The 19,452-nt window shown below is 37.7% G+C and overlaps 1 pseudogene; it reads right to left on the bottom strand.

Moving 5' to 3' along the window:
• Positions 1-9,095, bottom strand: part of LOC139150856 (serine/threonine-protein phosphatase 6 regulatory subunit 3-like) — a 30,020-nt pseudogene extending 20,925 nt beyond the window's left edge.
• Positions 9,096-19,452: the final 10,357 nt, after the last annotated feature.

The following is a 19,452-nucleotide window of genomic DNA, read 5'->3' as shown; positions in this document are numbered from 1 at the left end:
CAGATTTGCTTATTTCATCACAATTTGAACAAATCCAAGTTGGGCTATCCCTAGGGACCTGTATACCAAATATCAAAGCTGTCAGACAAGCGGTTTTGATGAAATAAATTTTTGACAAAAAATGACAAAAAAATTCCTTAAAAATACAGATTGCTTATTTCATTACAATTTGAACAAATCCAAGTTGGGCTATCCTAGGGACCTGTATACCAAATATCAAAGCTGTCAGACAGGCGGTTTTGATGAAATAAATTTTTGACCAAAAATGACAAAAAAATTCCTTAAAAATACAGATTTGCTTATTTCATTACAATTTGAACAAATCCAAGTTGGGCTATCCCTAGGGACCTGTATACCAAATATCAAAGCTGTCAGACAAGCGGTTTTGATGAAATAAATTTTTGACCAAAAATGACAAAAAAATTCCTTAAAAATACAGATTTGCATATTTCATCACAATTTGAACAAATCCAAGTTGGGTTATCCCTAGGGACCTGTATACCAAATATCAAAGCTGTCTGACCAGCGGTTATGAAGAAGAAGATTTTTTTACCAAAAACGCCTTTTTTGGCACTAATTTGCATATTTTTGGCAATGACAACTTCATTTGAACAAAATCTCATCTACAGCCCATCATCCATGTACACACCAAATATCAAGATGAAATGTGCAGCGGTTTTGGAGTTTTTGATGTTGACGGACAGACATACAGACATACAGACATACAGACATACAGACACACAGACATACAGACATACAGACATACAGACATACATACATACAGACATTTTCCTAGCCTATAAGAATAGCTTCCATTGCCATATATACATATGGCTATGGGAGCTAAAAAGACATACGGATGAACATCACATCACCCAAATATGTGCTAACCACTACAATGTGACACCCACAGTTATCAACTGACAGACAAAATGAAGTACTGAAAATACCATCATATGCAACTATGCCTGAAGTGGTCAGTCAATAATCATGTTACTATGTTGATAATTTAAAAAGACTATGTCAGGAATATTACGTACTTCTGAAAAACATCAGGATTAAGTTTCATACACAGTTCAGTGGCTATGACTGTTTGCCACAGAGTAATTCCCTGTTCTTTCAACTCTAGGGCTTAGATAACTTTCAGAGCTCATGACAGACGGACTTTTGTTGACAAAGTTTCTGTGGTATGGAAGCTTCAAACAAATAATCCAAGGCCGTAACATGAATTGAAATTATTTATATCTACATCCCTTTTTTCAACAGTTCCATTGTAAGCCTGTGTTTAATATACATGGGGATATTACAATGGTACTGACTGCTGAACCAGGTATCACTACCAGCGTTCTCACCAGCCGCGATTCCGCGACATTCTCGCATATTTTTCTGTTTTTTTCTGGTGAGAACACTGCACTACCTTTCTCCTATGGACATTAATCACCAGGTTATCTCCCACCAACAAGTCAGGGTAATCTGGTTATTGCCAAGGGCTTCACTATGTTAACAGAAATGGTCTAGTACGTGCTGTTCTATCCATGGCTGTCATTGGCCAGCTTTATCAAGAAGTCTTTATTTGGTGAGTAGTTTCTTGAGTGACAAAATACTCGTTTCTATGCATTTATGCATCAGTAGATGTAAGTTGTAGTTTCTATGTTTGCCATCCCATATCCATGTGGACATCTCTTGCTTGTCCGTACTCTCCACAACAAAACATGCACCAAGGGTTGAGACTTCAGTAGTGTCATTGTTTCAAGGCCATATTTTATGCTGTCCCATGATTCATTGGGCGATGGGACATCATAGTAACTAATGGTTGGCACTAATTGGACCCTTTTTGAGGATGTAGCGCCCCCAGTGGCAGAAATGGGACAGGGAAAGAGCAGGGGCTTCAAAAGTTTAGGCTAAATTTTCTTCAGCTGGGTAAATGTCCTAGGGTGACTGTCTGACAACCACACACCGTTTCCCCAGTACACCACACGCTGAGCAAAAGCCATTGATGACGTTAATCTGGAAATCCAAACTCTTTCACCCCCATATCTCTGTACATGGATCAAACCAAAACCACTGGATACAATGGAATGGACCTAATATCACCTAGCTAGGGATGGATGGATGTACTTACCCACACTTTTTGAATTCAGTAAGAGACAAGAGAATGGCAACTCCATTGGCCAATGCTGACTCTGATTTTTCTTCATGTGGCATGTAATTCATTAGCATACTCACAGTCTCTTTCCTAAAATAGGAGAAAATTTGCTTTGAGATAAAATATTTCATATCATCTACACTGAAAGAAACCAAACTGACTTCAAAAACTTAGTTTTTGAAGTTGGGGAAATATTGTTTATCTATAGCAGGATGGCGCACTTGCATGTTCATTGATGACTTTAAGAGGCAAATCCTCATTTTGTTTTTACAATATAATATATATGGACACTGGCAGAGTTTTTACAAAGGGCCATGGTGTAAACATTCGTAAACCTATTTGACTACTAAGATTACAGCTACTAATTCAATGTTATTTAACTATGTCTTTTCGTGACATGATTCTTTCTGGTGGCCCCTTAAGTGTTTTCTTACTGTTCAATGGTAGCTAGCAAGGGATCTTAGAGTTTTCTTACTGTTCAATGGTAGCTAGCAAGGGATCTTAGAGTTTTCTTACTGTTCAATGGTAGCTAGCAAGGGATCTTAGAGTTTTCTTACTGTTCAATGGTAGCTAGCAAGGGATCTTAGAGTTTTCTTACTGTTCAATGGTAGCTAGCAAGGGATCTTAGAGTTTTCTTACTGTTCAATGGTAGCTAGCAAGGGATCTTAGAGTTTTCTTACTGTTCAATGGTAGCTAGCAAGGGATCTTAAAATTTTCTTACTGTTCAATGGTAGCTAGCAAGGGATCTTAGAGTATTCTTACTGTTCAATGGTGGCTAGCAAGGGATCTAAGCTTAGAGTTTTCTTACTGTTCAATGGTAGCTAGCAAGGGATCTTAGAGTATTTCTTACTGTTCAATGGTAGCTAGCAAGGGATCTTAGAGTTTTCTTACTGTTCAATGGTAGCTAGCAAGGGATCTTAGCGTATTCCTTACTGTTCAATGGTAGCTAGCAAGGGATCTTAGAGTTTTCTTACTGTTCAATAGTAGCTAGCAAGGGATCTTAGAGTATTCTTACTGTTCAATGGTAGCTAGCAAGGGATCTTACAGTATTCTTACTGTTCAATGGTAGCTAGCAAGGGATCTTAGAGTTTTCTTACTGTTCAATGGTAGCTAGCAAGGGATCTTAGCGTATTCTTACTGTTCAATGGTAGCTAGCAAGGGATCTTAGAGTTTTCTTACTGTTCAATGGTAGCTAGCAAGGGATCTTAGAGTTTCTTACTGTTCAATGGTAGCTAGCAAGGGATCTTAGAGTTTTCTTACTGTTCAATGGTAGCTAGCAAGGGATCTTCATCGGCTGTTTCTTGATACTGTGACATCTGTTCTCTGCCAAGTCGTATCAATTCACAGACTGTTAATGAAGCATTGCTATGTTTGTTTTCATCCTGTGTTGGATCTATCAGTTCTATTAACCTTTGTATAAGCCTCTGTTCATTCAACCACTGTAAACAAATATCAAATGTGACAAGAACTTTAGTTTACAAATAAGGCATAGACACAGCAATGAAGATATGATGGTGTTAGCTTTCTTAAAAGTAAAGTCTCAAGGGTTAAGGTTGAATAATATAATGAAGTCCGCACATATGTATCCAGTATTGTGCCATGAAACATTTATGGAGCACAACAATACTGAACAAGTACATGTAATATAAAAGCTCTGATTTTTGGATTGGCTCAGAACTTTTGACACAATGACAGTGTAAAGCTGTTGAGCAAAACTGATCAGTTTCATTGAGTTGTCTCCATATGTAAGAACTATGACAAATGATTTGTGTCCACATTCCTGTTTCTTACAAGTTACAGAACCCAATTTCTTTAAAACATATGCTATGATGAAGTTACTCATATAATTCAATAAGAAATTTCTTCCATATAAAGAAATAATATCTGAGTAAATCTCTGAAATTCTGAAACGAAATTTCCTGAAATGGCATCCATCATGATCATCACAGAAATCATGCACACTCCTTGATACACTGTATGGCCTGAGATTTGGGCCAATAGTGACTCATTGACAGAGACCCAATTATTTAATTATCTGCATAAGAAAACTTATAATTAATAGAAACTTTGCATAACTGAATACATTTACACAGGAATGATACTTACATATGCTATATCTTGTCTAAGTTGGGCTGTTTCAGCACAGGAGGCTAATCTTAAAATCAGATCCATTATGGCAGAAGTTCCAATGTGACTAACTAACAACCCCACTGGATCATCTTTTGATTTGATAAATTCTACGGTACTTTCTGTCTTCCTGCTTAGCAACATTGCCATGCATTTGCTGAAGAACTTGCTAGAAGTGGATTCAGTGGGGCTTCCGATTCCAGAAAACCCCATAATCTGTTCAGTAAAACCTGCAAGGGTAAACAAACCATAGAAGTTTTAACCTCATCAATGTCGCCCATACCGGACAGTTTCTACCGCTATCAGACATATGGATTTGACATATTCAAATGTTCTGACAAGTACAATGACGATTTCCCTTTGGGGAAGAGAAACTGGATTGATATGACCTTTGACCTACGTTTGATAAGCTCAGAATCGTATCATTGTAACAAATGATGTAATGAGGTCACCACCTTTGAGATTTTGCAAAAGCAAGGTTGGTTAAATTCACCATGAAACTGGACCAGTGTCAAAATACATCATGAGATCCTGTAACTGTCTAGTCATCTGCTTACATTTTCAATCAAAGTTTCAATATTTTTACACCATTTTCACTGATCTTGATCACTAACACCAAATCAAATGAAGGTACAGAGCAAAAGTGATTGTCTAAGACCTGAAACCACCTGATGTCTTCACCTCTGGGAAGATTCTGAAATTCAAGTTGAGATGACCCTTTGGGACTTTCTGAACAAATTACTTACATGTACCATAAAAACAGAAATGCTGCAATCTTTAATTATTAATACAAACATACTGTTTTGGAATGGTATTAAACTCTTTCACCACTATGGTTTGGCCCAAACCCATTGTTATCAATGATAGGTGTGGACCTGTTTACAGGGAATGGGGTGAATAGCTTGATATACAGATATATGAGATTAAATTGAGACATGCCATTGATTATACATTTAGACAAAAGTGTACGCAACAAAATACCAAAATGTTTGCAACAAATTTGACTGTATATGATATACTTCTGTAATATTCCAGATTTGAAATTCATGTTTGTGTTCTTGTCTGTGCGTTGGCCTACATGTAATTGAGTTTACATTAAGATTTTAAACTAATCAATGAAAGAGAAATGTGGAGCAGATATTTTCACTAATTCTTACTCAGTTTTTACAGAGCAAATCTGTGATGTAAGATGGTTACTATGTTGATTATCTTTCAAATACAGCAATTTATGTTTCCTATTGTTACCTGGAAGTGCTGTTGATGCTGTGTTTCCTCTGCCACTCTCAAATTCGTAAAATTACTAATTTTTTAGATGATTTATTAATTTTTTTCATTGTTGATTCGTAAATATATGAATGCAAGGAAGCAGCCAGTTGATTGAGAGCTGAAGGCCCCCAAACCTCAAAATAGTTCTGTCTAAGCACATGTTGTACTTAATTTGAATTTGATTGAATGATATTTCGTATTGGAACGGTTAAGTTTACTTATGAATTTCAAAATTGACGAAAAGTTTCAATACGCAATTCGTAAATTTACTAAAACATTTCAGAAGCCAGGGAAAAACAGTGATGGTTCCCTGTCTACCAAGTACGTACCGGTACAATGCAGTATTGAGCCGATCTATATGTATTTGCTATCACTTGGCATGGTACATATATGTTGTAGCAGGTTTCATCAGGAAAAATCATATACCGTACATTTTCTGAGGCCTTCAAATGTATGATTGTTTTAGTTAAAAGGCAACATATGTGAAATGTTATTCCTCACTTGTATTAACCCACTTGACCTGATGGTGACCTATGAACTTGGTAGGATTAGGGTTAATCAGGCTGGATACTAATGAAAGCATTGAATCTGAGAACTTACCTCTTTGTCTAGAAGTGATTCAATGTGGGAAGTGGTATGTAAATCAAACTTCCAGAACATGATTTAATCTGCTGTTGGTGTTACCTGAAAGAAATTTGGAAAAATATTTAGTGAAAAATACCGGTAGTCAACAAATTTGCTGGAAGTACCTCTATACACGATCTGTAACTGTAATAACCTTATCATGCATGAACAGCTTTTGTCACCCTCATCCACCAGTCATCAAAAGTGGTTTGCTCAATGTCATGAAGGTCTGGTAATATTCTATGGGTTATTCCATAATTTGCAGAACAGCATGAATAGCTTACAATGCAAAATAGGAGAAGCTAAAAGTACAAAATATACTTTTAAAGTGTTGTCAATAATGTATACCAAATTCACTTTGACCACTGAACAGACACATACATACCTAGCAAACACTTTTTCACATTAGATGCATTTTTACTGTTGACTTCCAAGAATTTCATTGCCATGTAATATTTTTACTTGATACTGACCTTTGCTTCATAGAAAGGTTGGTTGTTTTTACTTGCAGCAAATACATTATGTTGACCGATGCCAATCATGGAATACAGGATTGACTTTCTGTTTCGAATTTTCTCTGACAATCAGGGATTGCTTCAAGCTTTAATTTCACCATATCATCATTTGTTTAGCCAGGGCTTATTTAAGCAGTAGAATTTTGAAAGGCGATAAAGGCATGTCAATACCTTGGGAAGTCATTGCTTGATTGCTGTGATTTATCTCTGTTGGAATGGTTGCCTGTCACAAAAGTTGAGTGTACACAGAATAGAATAAATGGAATAAATAATTTATATAGCGCCTAGTATCCATCAGCAATGTTCACTGGCGCTTTACACTAGGTCACAGGTAAGCTCTCTTGAAGAAATGAGTCTTAAGCATAGATCTGAAGGTGCGAATGTCGGCAACTGATTGAATATGAGCAGGTAGTTTGTTCCATAGAATTGATGAAGATTAGGAGAAGGATCTGCCACCGTATGATTTTAACCGAGTTCGAGGAACTTATAGTGTGGTTTGTAGACTTCATTTGAGAGATCTGATAGAGGTGTTGACTTCAATGAGTTCAGCCAGGTATGAAGGAGCAAGTCTTGATTTATATGTGAGAAGTAGGATTTTGAACTGAATTCTGTAAGACACGGGGAGCCAGTGAAGTGATTGATTACATGTAATCAATCACATGCATACGTTCAACTTTTGTGACTTTGTGAGAAAAGTTACACAGAGTTTGCACATGTAAGCCTCTGTACATTCTGACAAAGAGTAAGTAAGTCTACAATTATGCCAAATTGATGTGAATAAATTAGCATAAATTAGCAGTGTTGGCAGAAAACATGGTGTGGCTCTAATAAAAAAAAAACCTTATAATTACACCCATTTAATGTTGCGGACCCTGGTCTAATAATCAGACTATTACGGCATACACATACAATTAAAGACGTTGAGTCTGTAAATTTATCCTTCATACAATATATGTATAGGGGCTTTAATGTACTGCAGTGCAAAAACTTACTCATCACTGCAGCTATCTGTGAATGTACCGTACAGTTGTCAACATTTCATCAATGACTGTGTTCTTCTGTAATTGATCCATGGACCTTTCATAACCAAGCCACTCCATCTTTTGATACAATAAAATGTAGTTTGTGATATGTTAGCAATGTTAGCAAACAGGATCATCAATTTGATCTTTGCAAAACTGTTCCCAGAAAGTAGAATACAGGCTGCTATTTGAAGATTTCCAGCAAACATATGTACTCTAGGTTGTGATTGCCAACTTCCAACTGGGTGCCCAGCATGACATGTCCAGGTAACAATAACTGCCATACCAATGAATGCTGTCTTATATGCAAGGGCTTCTCTACAGTCTTTCCTTTACATATGATACATTGGATTTTTTAAGACAGTTCACAATGCAAGGAACAAAAGCTATACACTTCTGCTGTTCAATCACATTCATATCATCATCAATGTCATCAACCATCATCATTGCTGATGTCATCTGTACCAGTGTCCTGAACATCAAACACAACTTCCTCAATGGACACGTGTGGATTGCCCAAGAAATACATGTAGGATGGAAAGTCTATTGTATATTGGAGTGAAAAATTTGGATTTGTTCAGTAAACATTCATGTACCAGCACACGTAAAAAGAATATCAAACAATTGAAAACTGCTCACCTTCCTGTACTGTAGTTTAACTCAGAGGGAACATCAGTGTTTCCATCGCTGGTATCACAGAGTGTCTTCACTATCTCTTTCTTCACTATCACACAAAAGCAAAAAAATTACCCTTAGATATTTTTTGCGAGTCCAAAATATGTTAAACCACTACACATTGTATTTCAAAAAAGGGAAAAAGTAAATGTACCGTACATGGTCTACTGGTATGTCTATCTGTGAGACAAGTATGATCACAAAATTGTGATCATTGACTGTGCACATCAACAACATGGATAGTGCTGTACATCTCAATAGTAGTCTGTTATTGGTTTATTTAATTGGAATTCATTTAATCAAACAAACACACAAATAAAAAGTTAGACTGAATCTCCAGTTTTGATTACAGTTAATGGAGCGTCTGAACACCAATTAATGATTAAAACTTTCTGTCTGACGTGTATACCGGTACATGTATATGTGATGGTGGCTTTTCTAAAATGCATACAAGTTGATAAGGGAAAATGAAAAATAAAATTGTTCTAATATTGCTATAAATCTACAAAGCACAATTTTTACGTTATACATGAATAACATGCCATCTCAAAATAGCACTTGCTCATTAAAAAGCTGGACTACTCAACTATTCACTCTGATTTCCTTCTTTATACCTTACAAAATTCAGTATCATAAGAAGTACATATTTACCAAAGAAGCTGTTCACAAATACTTGCTTTCCTTGGAGTTGGTGTTGTAATTGGGCCTTGGCATACATCTGCAAATATAACATATATTTGTGAAAATATCAAATAGGTTCAAGAAGTACTGGAAAACTACATCAATCCTGCATTCCCAAACACCTTGCGAAGAAGGGGGTACATGTAGGGATACGAAAATCAGGACAATTTTGAAATACTAACAAACTCGGAACTTCTAAAGTTTACTCTTTTCAACTTGCAATTAATTTTTGAACCCCTCCCCCAATGAAACAGGTAACAAAATGTGATATTGGAATGGCCAGATTTAAGATGTCTTCACTTCATGGAGGTTTAACAATGCTTTCTGCACACAGCAAATACCAGTCACATTATCTTGTTGAAAAGCAAAACAGTGATCCCATATCCAGCCACCCCTCCATGTGTTTGTCAATGGTGCCTAAGATTTTAGGAAAAGTGCCAACGACCTACATGCATTTGTCAGCATCTGATTTTCAAAATTGCAATGGATAAGCATGCATAATCAAAGTTTAAACAACTTTTGTCATAAAGTTTCTCTACATTCTAAATAATGTTTTATTTTTAAATTTTAGAAAAATAGACACTGGAACAATTAATTAAATAATATTAATATTTTCACTAAACTAATCATAGTAGAAATCCCCATGGAGAATACTACACATGCATTTCCCAAACTCGCAGGAAAAACAGGCTGACTTATCAAAACAAACAGTCAAACAAAAATGAGGTGCGAAGCAAAGCTCAAAAATAGCTGGTGGTACATATCTTTGGGGAAGTCACCAAAGTACACGTAGCCAACTAACTTGTCTACACCATTATGTAATAAAAATGAATGTGTAAACCATAATATTTTGTTAGAAAATCATTAAAACATGAAACAACCTAAAAATAATGAAGTATTATCAAATGTACCAACATGTTTTTGTGGGACTAGAAAATGAGTGAATGAATGTCACAAGGTACGGTAGTTGCCATATTATGCATATGATTTTACTTCATCTTGTCACAAACTCATAATATCAAAGGCAAATGGCCATTCGACACTATGGGCATTCGAATGAATAAATGAATAAATATTATATAAAAGAAATAAATAAATAAATAAATAAATAAATAAATAAATAAATAATGCAAAAAGTAAAGATTTCAACATCTTATGTAAAATATTAACATTTGTAGAACAGCATACTGAAAGTAAACAAATTATCAAAACAATGATTTACTACTATAGTTACATGCACCTTTGAGATACAGGGAATTTAGGATCAGTGTTTACACTCCCATGTTCATCACACACATTTTTTTTTCTAAAGTACATACAAAGTGCGTTGATAAGCCAGACATAAAAGTTGCTGACTCAATTTACTGGTTAGAAAAACATTGAAGTCTTTCGGGTCTTCGGAAAGATGTATCTCTATTTCACACATCTGCAGAAAATATGGACTAGTAAAACCATGAGTTAGAAGTTTTCGAGAAATTGTTGTTTAGTGATTTGTAGCTGTAGTGCGTATGAAAAGAGATTTTTTACAAGTAAAAACGTGGTGTTACTGTTTAACGCAGTGACTTATTCAATTTTTTTGTGTGTGGTCAACTTGTGTGTGTCTGCAGTCAATTCCCTTTCTGTTTACGTGAAAGAGATCATAAACTGGCACCCTGAGTTCTGGATAAACTACTGGTCTGTCTCTACCAAGACCATGATATGTTTTTCTTGCAAATTAAAGATACGTCTTTTCTAAGACCTGAAAGACTTCAATGCTTTTCTAACCTGTAATTAAATGAATTGGCAACTTTAACGTCGGACTTATCAACACATTCTGTGTGTACTTAGAAGAAAATGTTTGTGATGAACATTAAGTGTAAACACTGAGCCTAAAGTCCCTGTATTACCTTCAATGGGAGAGATACTAAGAAAAATATCTTACGCTGTATATTATTAATGACATGACCATAAACTCTTTATCAGAGGCCCTTTCCTTCCTCTTACAGTGTAAAATTCTTTCCAAAAAAAATTATGGTATCTTCTCTAAAAATATGAAACTGTTTCACTTCTACTTGGCATACTTGGATGAAGCGTGCCCAATAGCTGGCTAATTAGGCAAAAAAAAATTGTGCTGTTCTGATTACATGGTTTTCAAAAATAGGGTAGGTAGGTAGGGAATTTTTTTTTTTCATTTTTTCATTTTTTTTTTATTTCTCAAGGTGGATTTTGTATGCTTTCAAACAAACTACCAGTGAACAATTTCCTCATGAAATGCACTCAAACTGAATACCAATTTATTAAAATAATTGAAACATTTAAGGACATAGTATGTAAGTTTCAATGTTGCAGTGATGTCACTTGTGATATACATACTGCAAGCCGTAAATCACTTGCTTACACAATCCAAGCTGCTGGATCCAAACACCATCCTCTATAAGATTTTTTCAAAGTCAACAAATTTGGGTGTCACTGTTGTGAATGTATAGAGCTTCCAAGAGTGGCGGACGGCTCATTAATATCCATAAGCTTTAATATCCCTAAAAATTGTAGCATATTCCCTCATGCTTAAATATCCTGTAATGTTTGTTTGCACATATTCTGTAAGTTTGCTTTCATAGGGCTTAATGTACATTCAAACATCAAAATTAACAACAGCCAGCCATTCCCATTGTACCTTCAAGGGATTTTTTCATTTTTCACTGAACTGTCTGCACTACACAAGCCAAGAAAAAAATCTATTGTAGTTATAAAAGAATGTTTTGTAGCTTCTGAAAAAATAATGTGCTTGTTTGTCACGTTTTTACTGTGCGTATATCATCCCTCACTACTGTAAGTTTGGATCAACATTGCCCTTTGCAAACCAGTGAGCTGTGTTTTTGTAGTGACCTAGCTGGTCTTGTAGTTTTGTGCGCAGACTCAGTAGAGCTAAAACAAACAACTTAGAGGGTCAGATCCCTTGTTTTGAATTGAATGCGGACTTGAGTTTTCTCGATGTCAGATTTGTTCCAGTTGCTTTTTTTCAGTCATTTTAGAATGGGGAAAATAATAAACAGAAAGGTTGGTTGTCACCGACAGTTAATTTTAGGGTTTATTTGCTCTGAAAAATGAGTCAGTGTCTGTTCACTGAATTCAAAAACCGGGCCCATGTGCCCATTGACACCACAGCTTGCTTCAATGCTTGTGCAGTCTGCACTGAGCACGTTTCTGTACCAGTAAAGTCCAATATTAAGTCCAATTTTTCGTGTCAATTTTGCTATCAGAATTATTTTCAGAGTGTTATGGACATTCATATGATGCACAAAAACTTCAGTTTGTCTCCTTTTCTCAATCGTACAGAGATGATGTGACACAGAAACCTTATCGGGCTAGGGCAATGAACTTTTGTGAACGTAACTCTCAACTGGCTGATAGGCTTTCATATGCAGCAAAATCAGCGTACGGAAATTTACGTGTAGTATTGTTTCAACAACATTTTATTGAAGTAGATCAAAAAGTATCAAAATCGAACTAAAATTAGTTTCATGCGTTTCACGTTTTTTCATATCATTATTTTTACTTCCGGGTTTACGAAGCTCTAAAAAGTCTAGGGTCGGGGAATAAAATTGGGGTATGTCAGGTAATCGGGACAGCACATATTTTTATTTTGGCCTTACTACAACTATCACTAAGACACTTCAAGTAATGTGCCATTGCTGCAACCGTGGGTATATACTCGATCTTGCTTAAAATATTACAAAGTTGAAAGCGTAAACTGAAGGATTTTTGCTCATGAGACATTACAGGCTGTCATTTCAGCAATAAAACTAAGAAACCCGGGACAATTCAGCCCTAGAACTCAGAAACCTGTGAAAATACAACCATACTTTTTCTTGTAAGCCTCGTTGTTCGTCGGAAACCAAATGATGCTTTTCACCGTTACATGTAAATACTTACAGATAGATGGAAAAACAAACAGTGCCTGTTCAATATGCAAGATTTTGTTCAAAAAGTTGTTTCATCATTCGAAGGCTGATTGAGATGTTGACATTATGGAGTGCGGAAAATATACATCACTTTGTCGGCTCTCTGGTGACAGTATTGCAATAAAAACCTGCCAAAATCAAATGCAATAATACAAACTACCGGTAGCGATGGAATGCAACAGAGCTCTGTCGAATATACCCATTAGTTCCAGGAAAATATAACCAAAACACTCGTCTTGGTTTCTGAGTTATTGAGCCGTCACAACTTACTCAAGCACAGGAGAAAAATGATCTTCTCCTGTCTTTGTAGCTTTATAGAGTCCAGTAATGTCACCAGGTTCCTTGAAAATGTATAATTCGTGCAAAAGACAAAACAACGAATGTTTGATTGCCATCTGGGTAAGTTTGTACAGGCAGGTAGGTTAGTAGTCTGTTGGGAGTTGACAATTTGATATCTTGAGGGCCTGGAAGTTTTTGAAAGAAAAGATCCCCAGCAAATGTCAATGAAAAAAAAATCAGTCTGAGTAGGCTGACCAAAACAAATGGGAGAGTTGGAAAAAATAATATACAATGGATCAGGTAAAAAATGCTACATGATCAATCTTCCAGACGCCCCCCTCCCCCCCAGGATATCAAATGGTCCACCCCTTACCAGTCACCACCCTCCATGTTTGGTGATACTACTAGCTGTGGGTTCATAGCTGTTTGGTATTTTTTAACAGGATTTCTGCCTTTTACAAGCTGGTTTTGAATTTTACGTTTTTAGCTGTGGTGGTTGGGTTAAACGTAAAAGTCAAAACCAGCCCGCAAAAGGCAGAAATCTCCCCTGAAAACACCACAGCTATGGACCCACAGCTACCTGCTGCATAACTGCGAAATTGCAGCTCTACGGTGAGGCAGTCGGAGACTTTCAGTTTTTGCGACCTCAACTCACAAGTAGCACTACAATGCCAGAGACCCTGCAGCGTTCAAAATAAGCGCGCCACACATGACGCTGCATTTTGATGTGAAATCCCACATATTTACTGTATTTAGTTGTACCAATTTATCACTGCTGAAGACTAAACACTATACTTCACTAACCTTGTCGTTTATGGGGTTTGGTATTTGTTCAAGCACGTCAATCACGTTCCAGTAGTCCTGTTTCATAAGTCAGGTCCATGACATATGTACCAACATCAGTGATTGGTTCATCTGGTAATTTAAGGTCCATTTGCGTTTCGCTGATTGGTGGGACCTCATGCGTAAGGTCTCATTACTATGTATTATTCACTTTACGGCTCCCCGATTGGTTAATGTGTAGGTCCGGTCCTCCAGTGTTCACTGCCTCATTATGCAATGTCCCACGTGCTTCCTGGCTACCACAGAAGTAATACGTTATTCGTGATGTTCACGGATCGGCCAAATTACAACGAAAAATGCCCGACAACCTTCATGCGTTAAATTTCCATGTTTTTACTTATCCCTGTCCCTTTATGCATTACAGTACCGGTAGACTCAGTTCAAGTCTGTGATTTGTTAATGTTTGAGTGGAACGTTGGCCGCATCGACAACAGTGAGGCCTGTGAATGACAATGGAAACAATAGAGCTTCAAGGCATTACGCAACAAAAATTACGTAACGGTTTCAGGCGTCTGTTCATTTCAACCATGGAGGTAGCAGGTATTCAACCAACTAGCGCAGGGAAAAGGACAAAATTTCTCCTGACAATATTTAATTCATGTATAATTCACAGTATCACATAAAATGCCATGAATAGTGAAGGAACTCTCAAACAAGGTCAAATCTAACTAGATATTTTGACAAATACTCGGCATGAGTACCTTTCTTCATATACTGGGATCGAGCTGCGACCAAGTGCAGGCACCATCCAAAAGTACATGGGACATTGCATAATGAGGCAGTGAACACTGGAGGACCGGACCTACACATTAACCAATCAGGAAGCTGTAAATTGAATAATACATAATAATGAGACCTAACATATGAGGTCCCTCCAATGACTGCTCCGAAAGTGGACCTTAGAGAAGCGGATTAACCAATCAGAGCATGCAGTACATGTGTGTAGGACGTGTAATGTAGGTCATTTTGAAACAGGACTATTAAAACATTGAGCGAGTTTCTGGGAGCCGCCATTACCGGAAGTTGGTAATGGCGGCTCCCAGTTGTTTTTGGAACACAATCAACGTGTTTGAACAAATACCAAACCCAATAAACGACAAGGTTAGTGTAGTACCGGTATAGTGTTTATCTTCAGCTGTGCAGTGATAAATAGGTATGACCAAATGCAGTAAATATGTGGGATTTCACATCAACATGTCGCGCCATGTACGGCTCTGAGTCACCGACCGCCGACCGTAGCACATTACCATGGGTCCATAGCTGTGGTGTTTTTGGACGAGATTTCTGCCTTTACGGGCTGGTTTTGACTTTTACGTTTAACCCCGACACCACAGCTAAAAACGCAAAAGTCAAAACCACAGTTAAAAACGTAAAAGTCAAAACCAGCTTGTAAAAGGCAGAAATCCTCACCGCGCCATAGAGCTACAATTTTGCTACGTGCTGCGTTCCCGAAAATTGTTGACAGGCTTTTAACATGGAAACTGATACAGGCTATTTACTAGCCCTGCGTACGATGCTGTGTGTTCCGCTACAGCTAATCGCCCCGCTCACCACAGCCCTGCAAAGACCCGTACGTAGGGTCGGTGACTTCAAATCCATTTTGGGACTTGACGTAAAAAGCCAAATTACTGCCGAAATTCAGCGTTCTTGGGCCAAGTCGTATCCCAGCCTACCTCAGCTACTCGATCGCTTCCAAAAATGCCAGTCTTTTATTCACTTCTCGTAAATAACCGTCGATGTCGGCAACTCTCTCGCTAGCCCTGCGTGCGATGCTGTGTGTTAGCTGTAGCGGCCAACACACAGGATCGTACGCAGGGCTAGCTATTTCAAGAACGATCCACTGACCTACATGTAGCTGCAAACTTGCAGCTCTACGGTTAGGCTACTTGTGAGATAGTTCGCAAAAACCAAAAATCACCGACCGCCTCATCTTAGAGCTACAAATTTGAAATTACGCTCTCACCTTGTAGTTTTTCATTGTGTTTCACGTCACGATCATACGCACGAACAGAGAAGTCAAGGAAAACATTTGTGAGTTTTCCGGTGCGAAGCAAAGTCTGGAAAATTTTGTAGCATGTATAGCGAGCAGCCTTCGCCTCCTTACATGTCTCGTGTGTTCTATACAGATAGATTTTAGTTTTGTCCCTTCTTTTTACCCAATTCGGAGCCTTCGACCTCCGGTACAGACTTATGGACGCCGCCATCTTGCTTGTCAGCTGTTGTGCACTGCCTTATGGGATATATCGTAACCAGGGGCTCGGTTTGGCCACCTGCGCACACGACTAAGTTAGGGACCGTCTCAGATTGTCGCATAAGTTCAAAAAAGCGGAATTCATTCGTTTACGGGGGAAGGGGGTTTGACCTCCATTCAATCAGTGAACTTTCGCACTTTTATTTAGTGATTACAAGCTCTCTTTATATTGTGTGTAAAAATAAACAAAACTGCACACTCGTACTAACAATTTTTGCTGTAGGCCTAAACTATTTCCAACTCGTTCGTGTCAAGCTGTAAGCTTAAGTGGTAAGTATAATCTAGTTTGATGGATTGCTTGACATAGTAATGTGGTAAGGGGATACATGTTCTTCAGAAGCTATATCAAAATGCTACATTGTGCTCTCAGGCAGAGGTCAACATTTCGCATTTTTGAACTTTCGTTTAGGGGAGGGGTTTTGATGTAAACGAAGGAATTTCGTTTCTTGAACTTATGCGACAATCTGCGACGGTCTCTTACTTCGGGGGGGGGGGGTGTTTATTTCCTGAGAATTTCAAATCGTAATTATTTTTTCTCTGGTCGCAGTGATAGTTTTGTTTGTTTGTTTGTTTGTTTTTCTGTCTGTCTGTTTGTTTTGTTTGGATTTTACAGACAATTCAAATTCTTTCTTTCTTTTGTTACGTGCAGAGAAGACGAACAAAAGGGTGAACTCAGCAGTTAACGTTTAAACAAAATTTATTACGAAAATAAAACTAATTGCTAAGTCAGGGATAGAGTACAAGCTTTAAAAGTGTACAGACTACTTATCTCAGCTGGGACGGCAAAGCTCCAGTCTCAGAGTTGTAACAGTCAGTCGGATGAATGAACAGTCCTTTGGCTTGCAGCTTGAAGCTGCACAAAGTCCACAGTATAAATCCAGCGTTGGCAGTGAAGGTCTTGAAAAGTCTTGAGAATGACTACTGCTGGAGTTTAGTAACACACAAGAGACACGATCCCAAAAGTCTGACTGGAAGCTGTGCCTGTCCCTTTTATACACGTGTTTACATAAGAGCATATAAGAACAGTCTAGAACTTTTATTGACATGCTAATTACTGTTCTAAAATTATCTCCCTTACACAACTAATCAACTTTCCAGAACATTCCAAACATGACTAATTGAATTCAAGGTTGTGAGGTCATCAAGGGCAGTGACCTTGAGAATGTTCTAGACTAATTGAACTCAGGTCATGATGAGTGTGGGGGGAATGACCTACATAACACACCCCCTCTTCAAAAAAAGAAAATTTTTCAAAGAAAAATCTTTCTTTTGCAAATGTAATCTTGAAAGGATTTAAGTACTCAAAATTTGTTTTACTCTAAAGTAAAATTTCTTGAAAGTGAACAACAATAAACTCTAAATACGAGAGAGACAGTCTGCAATTAAATTGTCTCTGCCTTTGATATGTCTAATGTCAAGATTAAACTCCTGTAACATTAAACTCCATCTTAGCAATCTCTGATTTTTGCCTTTAAATTTCTGTAGAAAGAACAAGAGGGTTGTGATCAATATAAACCACTATTGGCTGATTTGAAGAAGTAACATAAACTTCAAAATGCTGTAAAGCTAATATCAAAGATAAACACTCTTTTTCAATTGTAGAGTAGTTTCTCTGGGATTTGTTAAATTTGCGTGAAAAATAGCAAACAGGATGATCTACACCATGACTATCCTCTTGCAATAAAACAGCACCAGCAGCCGTATCACTAGCATCTACAGCTAATTTGAATGGCAAAGTGAAATCTGGTGCAGACAACACTGGGGCACTTTGCAGTATGGCTTTAAGTGTATCAAATGCCTGTTGGCATTGCTCTGACCAAACAAACTTTACTTTCTTTTTAAGTAAGTTAGTCAAAGGCTCAGTAATTGTGGAGAAATTTGGACAGAATTTTCTGTAGTAACCAGCCATACCGAGAAAGCGCATCAGTTGTCGTTTGCAGTTTGGTATGGGAAAACTTGAAATGGCACTGATTTTGGCATCAACAGGTTTTACCTCACCCTGTCCTACAGTATGTCCGAGGTAAGTTACCCTAGCCCAACCAAACTCAGATTTGGCAAGGTTGACAGTCAACATTGCTTTGCTCAGTCTCTCAAAGAACTTCCGCATGAGCTTGATGTGTTCCTCCCAGGTGTCACTATACAGGACGACGTCGTCAACGTAAGCTGCACATCCGTCTAGCCCGGATATGACGTCGTTGATCATCCGTTGGAACGTTGCTGGAGAGTTCTTCATTCCAAGTGGCATCACATCGTACTTGAACAATCCGTCTGGTGTAACAAAGGCGGATATTTTACAAGCACGATCCGTCAGAGGGACTTGCCAAAATTACTTCAGTAGGTCAAATTTCGTCACATACTTAGCTTTTCCCACTCGGTCGATGCAGTCATCAATCCTCGGGATTGGGAAAGTGTCTGTCTTTGTTAAAGTGTTGACCTTCCTAAAGTCCATGCACATACGATAACTGTGATCTGATTTGGGAACAAGTATGCACGGCGAACTCCAGTTACTTTTACTGGATTCAATAAAGTCATTGTCCACCAGGTATTTGACTTCTTCCTGGAGATATTTCGCTTTTGTTGGATTCAGTCTGTATGGATGTTGTTTTACAGGCTTACTGTCCCCAACATCAACGTCGTGATAGATGACGTTTGTCCTCGTTGGAACATCTTGAAACAGGTGTTTATATTCATGGAGCAGTTCTTTCACCTGTTGTTGTTGTTCTGGCTGGAGGTGTGCCAACTTTGTAGACTCCAGCTTCTCCAGGATTTCTGAGTTCTGAAGCTTGACCGAGCCCAGCTTTGAGTTTAGAGTATTTTCACTCAAGTCAGTTTCAGTATCACTATCTTCATAATGGCCAGAACTGACTGTACTGACAGGCTTTGTTTTAGTAGGATTATCCCTATCCAAATATGGCTTAAGCATATTTATGTGACATAGCTGTTTTTGTTTTCGCCTGTCAGGTGTTATTATGATGTAATTTAAATCACTCAATTTCTTATCGATTAGATATGGCCCAAAGTAACGAGCATGGAGTGGTTTGCCAGGAATTGGAAGTAGAACAAGAACTTTTTGACCTGGTTC

Source organism: Ptychodera flava, chromosome 2 (genome assembly GCF_041260155.1).
Source record: "Ptychodera flava strain L36383 chromosome 2, AS_Pfla_20210202, whole genome shotgun sequence".
Classification (NCBI taxonomy): Eukaryota; Metazoa; Hemichordata; class Enteropneusta; family Ptychoderidae; genus Ptychodera; species Ptychodera flava.
Note: the sequence above shows the minus strand (reverse complement) of the source record. Positions and strands in the feature narration are given on the sequence as shown.